This window comes from Chanodichthys erythropterus, chromosome 7 (genome assembly GCF_024489055.1).
Source record: "Chanodichthys erythropterus isolate Z2021 chromosome 7, ASM2448905v1, whole genome shotgun sequence".
Lineage (NCBI taxonomy): Eukaryota > Metazoa > Chordata > Actinopteri > Cypriniformes > Xenocyprididae > Chanodichthys > Chanodichthys erythropterus.
The window spans coordinates 21,934,729-21,941,684 of NC_090227.1; positions in this window are offsets into that span (position 1 = coordinate 21,934,729).

Genomic DNA, 6,956 nt, shown 5'->3' on the forward strand with positions numbered 1-6,956 from the left:
TTGCACCATACTGACCCAACCAGACTTGGTTCTTGGAACTTATTCTCCTCGCAACAGCCGCTTCTTGGCCCATTCCTCTGAGGAAGGACCTGCTTTCACTACCTGCTGGGACCAGGTAGTGAATCTGCAAGCGCTGCCCTCCGAGGATGCAGACCCAGCCCTGGCTTTTCTCTGTCCTGTCCGCACTCTGCGGCTGTACGTGAACAGAACTCAAAGCTTCAGGACCTCAGACCAGCTCTTTGTCTGTTACGGAGGCCAGCAGAAGGGAAAGGCTGTCTCCAAGCAGAGGTTAGCCCACTGGATAGTGGATGCTATTGTATTAAGTACCAATCCCAAAATGTGCCTTGCCCATTTGGGTTGCGAGCACACTCAACTAGAAGTGTTGCTTCGTCCTGGGCGTTGGCTCAAGGCACATTGCTGACAGATATTTGTAGAGCTTTGGGCTGGGCGACACCTAACATGTTCGCTAGGCTCCATAACCTTTGTGTAGAGCCAGTATCTTCCCGTGTACTCGCCCCCAGTGGCCAGTAGAAGAAAGGACCCGTTTTAAGTGTCGGCTTGAAACGCCACTCCCGCCCGCTGGGCCGGATACGTACGTCAATTACTCCAGTAGAGTTCCCCAGAAATGGCCTACACTCTTCCACAGTAAGGCTACCCAGTCCGGCTAGCCCGTGTCATTCCATCAACAGAGCCCGCTCTATTGTCTCTGCTGGTATTCTTTCCCCCCTAGAACTTGGCTGGAACCACACCAGAGACTTCCATATGTTGTACTACCCTAATCAGCTAGTCCATATGTGTAACTTGCACATTTCACCTTCCTACGGGCAGGATGTGGCCTCCGCAGCATTCCCTTCCCTTCAAGGGCATGCTTTCCCAGCGTTATCCAGTAGTCACACTGAGTGGGACTTGCAGAACAGCAGTGACTGACCTGTTCTGCTTAGAACCCTGACTTCTGCTCCAGCAGTTGGGGGCAGACCAAGAGTCTCAAGTAGAGCGCTGGAAGGGCCAGCAACAGTGGCGTGTTGGTAGATATGCCCAATTTGTCGGTCAGTTCTGATGTACGTTGAACATGACCGACTGAAAGGGAACGTCTGGGTTACATATGAAGGAGGGAATGGAGACGTACATCCTGTCGCCACAGTCGTTGTACCTCCGCTGTACGGCAGAGTCACTAGCTCGGCTCCTCAGCGGAAGAGCAAATATGCGACACACCTGCTGTTCATTAAATACTCATGCTGCAGCGCAGAGCAGCTGTTGCAATTATCGCATGCTATTGTGCATTGGCTCATTTTTCTTACACTCAAAGTAGATTGGTCTCCCAAAGCGATCCCTAATTTGTCTGTCAGTTCCGACGTACGTCTCCATTCCCTCCTTCAGGGAACGAGGGTTACATACAAAACCAAGATGTTTTTTAATAGTTTTATTTGATTTTTCTTTTATTATATTAATAGTTTTTATTTATACAGTTTTAACATGGGTATACAAATTTCATTTACACAGAAATGAACCCTAAACCCTAAACTTGTTAATTTTTTTTTTTTTTTTTTTTTTTTGTGAACAGAGGTGAGTCTTCAGTACATGTGGAGCTTGTGTTCAGGTCATTGTACAGAAATCAGCCTGTTACCTCTGATCACACACCTGATGCCCCGGAGAGAAATCCTGAAATTCACACGCACAACCAGTGAACATCAGCCCAGTGAGTCAGTGTGTGCCTGAGGGTGTGTGTGTTCATACTTCCTGATATATCCCCCCATCAGTGAGTGGTTGAGTCTGTGTAGGCTGGATGACCCACCTAGTCTATCTGTGTCCCTCTTACGATAATTTTGGAAAATGTATTATAAACCTGGGGGTGGGGCAATAAACTTTTAAAGCTACACTATGGAACTTTTTTTTTCAAAATTAAAAATTTAAATAATGAGTCAATTCATCATCAATCCTTCTTCCAAAACATGTATTTGTCTTAACCTGATTCACTAACTGAAACACTTATAAGCCTATTATAAGTGTTTATATTACAGACTGGTCGGGATGATTTTTAATGGGAAATTGCAAAAAATCTCAAACCTCCGGGGACTCCTACTGCATTCGGGTCTGTCTTGACCTGGAAGAAGAACATTTTTAAAGACAAAATCCATAGTTTTTATTACGAAGATGAAATTTTGCAAGTTTGTCAAGACTGTCAAAATACAAAATACACACAAAAAAAAAACACACGCACTCATGCAACCCCATACCATCAGAGATGCAGGCTTCTGAACTGAGCACTGATAACAACTTGGGTTGTCCTTGTCCTCTTTAGTCCGGATGACATGGCGTCCCAGTTTTCCAAAAAGAACTTCAAATTTTGATTCGTCTGACCACAGAACAGTTTTCCACTTTGCCACAGTCCATTTTAAATGAGCCTTGGCCCAGAGAAAACGCCTGCGTTTCTGGATCATGTTTATATATGGCTTCTTTTTTGACCTATAGAGTTTTAGCCGGCAACGGCGAATGGCACGGTGGATTGTGTTCACCGACAATGTTTTCTGGAAGAATTCCTGAGCCTATGTTGTGATTTCCATTACAGTAGCATTCCTGTATGTGCAGTGCCGTCTAAGGGCCCGAAGATCACGGGCATTCAGTATGGTTTTCCGGCCTTGACCCTTACGCACAGAGATTGTTCCAGATTCTCTGTATCTTTGGATGATATTATGCAATGTAGATGATGATAACTTCAAACTCTTTGCAATTTTTCTCTGAGAAACTCCTTTCTGATATTGCCCCACTATTTTTCGCTGCAGCATTGGGGGAATTGGTGATCCTCTGCCCATCTTGACTTCTGAGAGACACTGCCACTCTGAGAGGTTCTTTTTATACCCAATCATGTTGCCAGTTGACCTAATAATAAGTTGCAAATTGGTACTCCAGCTGTTCCTTATATGTACATTTAACTTTTCCGGCCTCTTATTGCCTGTCCCAACTTTTTTGGAATGTGTAGCTCTCATGAAATCCAAATGGGCCAATATTTGGCATGGCATTTTAAAATGTCTCACTTTCAACATTTGATATGTTATCTATATTCTATTGTGAATAAAATATAAGTTTATGAGATTTGTAAATTATTGCAGTCTTTTTTATTCACTATTTGTACAGTGTCCCAACTTTTTTGGAATCGGGTTTGTAAATTGTGACACCTTTTGCGTTTGGGTCAGCTTTGTTGAACTGTGACTTTACACATGAGTTGAACTGTGGCTTTACACATGATATTCTGCTGATTTAAAAAAAAAAATGTATTACTTTTTTTTTTTTTACTTCTATTAGTTTGATTTTTCTCAAATTTCTTCTGTAAAATACATGTAGCCTTTTTCCTACACACACACACTCACACACACACACACACACACACACACACACACACACACACACACACACACACACACACACACACACACACACACACACACACACACACACACACACACTTTTCCTTCCCACTGGGGCTGAATTTTCTTTATAAACATGTTTGTGCGTGCACTCAATTGGAATTAAAATCAAATGACAAGAACAAATTAATTTCTTAATGTGTTTGTACAACAAAAGTTCACAGAACATAAGTCTAAATCTGAAAAAGGAAAGAGGGTTAGGAAAAGAAAACATCTTGATACTTCAAAGAATTCATGATGTCCTTCATATAGTCAAGATTTCAAGATTTCAAGTATTGCATGATTTTAAATGTTTGTAGTATGTTTGGTACTTCGTGGCATATGGAAATGTGTTCTTGGGAGCAAATTACAGTGCAAAGCATGCCATTTTCTGTTGCCAGCAGGTGACGCTATGACTAACTGAATATTGTCAAGTAGATGTCTTTAGGCCAGGTTTCTTATCACACATGTGAAGTTTGGGGCAGATCAGACACTGTATGCCTGAGTTACAACAGCTTCCTCTCTTTAATGGCAGATTTTGTCAGGCCGCCACGGACACACCCTTCAACGAAAACTCTAGATCTTCGCAATTTAACATCACCAAGGCCTCAAGATTAGACTGACCAAATATGATGTGGTTCTTGTTAAATCTCTATGAGGAGTTAATCACAGTGTAAAGATCTGACATTGTATACACACGAGTTACAACAACTTCCTGTTTCATGGCGAAACATCAAACTTTGTCAGGCCACCACGGTCATGCCCTTCAGCGAAAACTCAAGATTTTCGCAATTTAACATCGCAAAAGCCTTAAAATTAGACAGACCAAATATGATGTTGATATGATTAAAGCTCTAGGAGGAGTTTGTTAGAGTACAACATCTGGAAATGGCAAAAACTGCAAAGATTTTGCAGAGAAAACTCAAAATGTCTCACTTCTTGTTGGGTTTTCAGTTTGCACCCAGGGGCTTTTTTGTAGGTATTGGGCTGTTACATGTGTCTACCGAATTTCATACCTGTAGCGTGAAGGGTGCTTAATTGACATTTTTTTATGTGGCGCTATCTAGCCCTTTTGCCACACCTAATTTTGAAACCCATATCAGATGTACATTTTCATCACTTCTGACGCGTGTGCAAAGTTTCATGAGTTTTCAAGCATGTTTAGGCCCTCAAAAATGTGATTATCTAGGAGAAGAAGAAGAATTGACTGAGCAATTCCAATAGGGTCCTCACACCATCGGTGTTCGGGCCCTAATTAAAGTGAAAACAGAAAATATAAAGTCTAAATTAAATAAAATATCAACAAAAACTAAATACGGAAATAACACTGATGGGGGAAATGTTGTCTCATGTCTATTCCTTTTTTGTTTTATAAATGCACTTACAAACACATACAAACATATCAAAGCAAAGTTTCTATATTAACATAGTCCTGCTTGGGTTTGAGTACCATTTTATGCTCAGACTTTGTGTTTCCCATGTCAAATGAACTGGGATTTTGTCCTGTTTTTAAAGCAGATACACACATTATTCTCTTAAACACCATGAATCTTTCACGTGGGATGGCACAGATGTCTGTGGAAATAATATAGAACATCTATAGGTTCAGCATAATCTCATAACAGAAAAAGAAACATTTGTATAGCTTTATTTTAAAGACAAAAATAAGAGAAAGTTGCAATCGTCTTTTCTTCTCTATACTATATATATAAAAGTATTGGGACACCCCTCCAAATCATTGAATTCTGGTGTTGCAGTCATTTCTATGGCCACAGGTGTATAAAATGAAGCACCTAGGCGTGCAGACTGCTTCTACAAACATTTGTAAAAGAATAGGTCGCTCTCAGAAGCTCAGTGAATTCAAGCGTGTTACCATGATAGGTTGCCACCTGTGCAATAAGTCCATTTGTGAAATTTCCTCACTACTAAATATTCCACGGTCAACTGTTAGTGTTATCATAACAAAGTGGAAGCAATTGGAAACAACAGCAAGTGGTAGGCCACATTAAATCACAGAGCGGCGTCAGCGCATGCCGAGGTGCACAGTGCGCAGAAGTCGTCAACTTTCTGCAGAGTCAATAGCTACAGACCTCCAACCTTCTTGTGGCCTTCAGATTAGCTCAAGAACAGTGCGTAGAGATCTTCATGAAATGGGTTCCCATGGCTGAACAGCTGGATCCAAGCCTTAAATTACCAAGTGAAATGTGTCATCAGAGAAGAGATGTCGCTGCATGGGAAGCTATTTTTATTAAGATAAGGAGGCACATGAATTTAAGCAAAATGCACATGGATGAAGCATCGGAGCATAAACGAATCAGTGTGTCAAATCATTGATCGTTTGTCAAACTGCCAGCGGCTGAATTTACGTGACTTTGGCGCTCCGAACAGCAGATTCGATACACAGATTCACTGTGCTCCGATGCTTCATGAAGCATTGTTTTGAAATCGGCCATCACTAAATAAGTCGTTATTTTGTTATGTTTGGCGCTCCAAAAATATTCTCGTCACTTTATAATATTAATATTGGACCACTGTGCTCACATGAACCGATTTAAATATGTTTTTAGTACCGTTTATGGATCTTGAGAGAGGAAATTACATTGTTTCCTATAGAGGCCTCATGGAACCATTGGATTTTAACTAAAATATCTTAATTTGTGTTCCGAAGATTAACGAAGGTCTTACAGGTGTGGAACGGCATGAGGGTAAGTAATAAATGACAGAGTTTTCATTTTTGGGTGAACTAACCCTTTAACTTGATAACTAAATGAAATGAAATAAACACTTATTATGTAAAGTATTTTTGGTGTTCTTTTCTGTGTAACAATATTGGAACAGCATGCATCACTGAACATTAAACATTTAAATAACAACATTTAACAGACAAAAATCAAAACTAACAACTTGGGATGATAAATGGGATGTCACAACAACAAAATTAGAGCTACAAACATACAACTACATAAGGATGGTATAGTTTGCTGGCATTTAGTTTATATGTATGTGTAATGGTGGAAAGAGTTTGTTGTGTGCGCATACCCATGCTCAGTCCCTTCAAAACAAAAGTCCTAGGTCACAGTCAGCCTGTGACAGTGCTAATTGCCATGTATTTATGCATACATTTCTGTCATTCGTTTGGCAAAAAGTTTTTGTTGACTATCTTAAAATCTAAGATAAGTGCAACTGTGGTGTCACAGGTATAAGTGTATCTTTCATACTTCTCGTTAGCCGCTTTTCCACTGTGGGGTCACACCGTTCTCTTTGCTTTACTGTTTCATTCTGTGCCGATCCGATCCAAGATGGCCAGTACGGATATGGTTTTGTTTTCCACTGTGAGGCTGATAATGGAACTCTTCAGTCATTGAAAAAGTCATGGAAAAGTGGATTGTGTGAGCAGTGCAGTGGTGTAAAGGCAATTTATATTCAAATCTTTCATTACAGATTTCGTTTCCAAACAAACCAAACATATGGGTGACCCCTTGAACTTGGAAAAAGATAATCCGTTTATTATCCTGACTGACAATTTTTCGTTTATTTTTGCTAATTTTAGTAAAC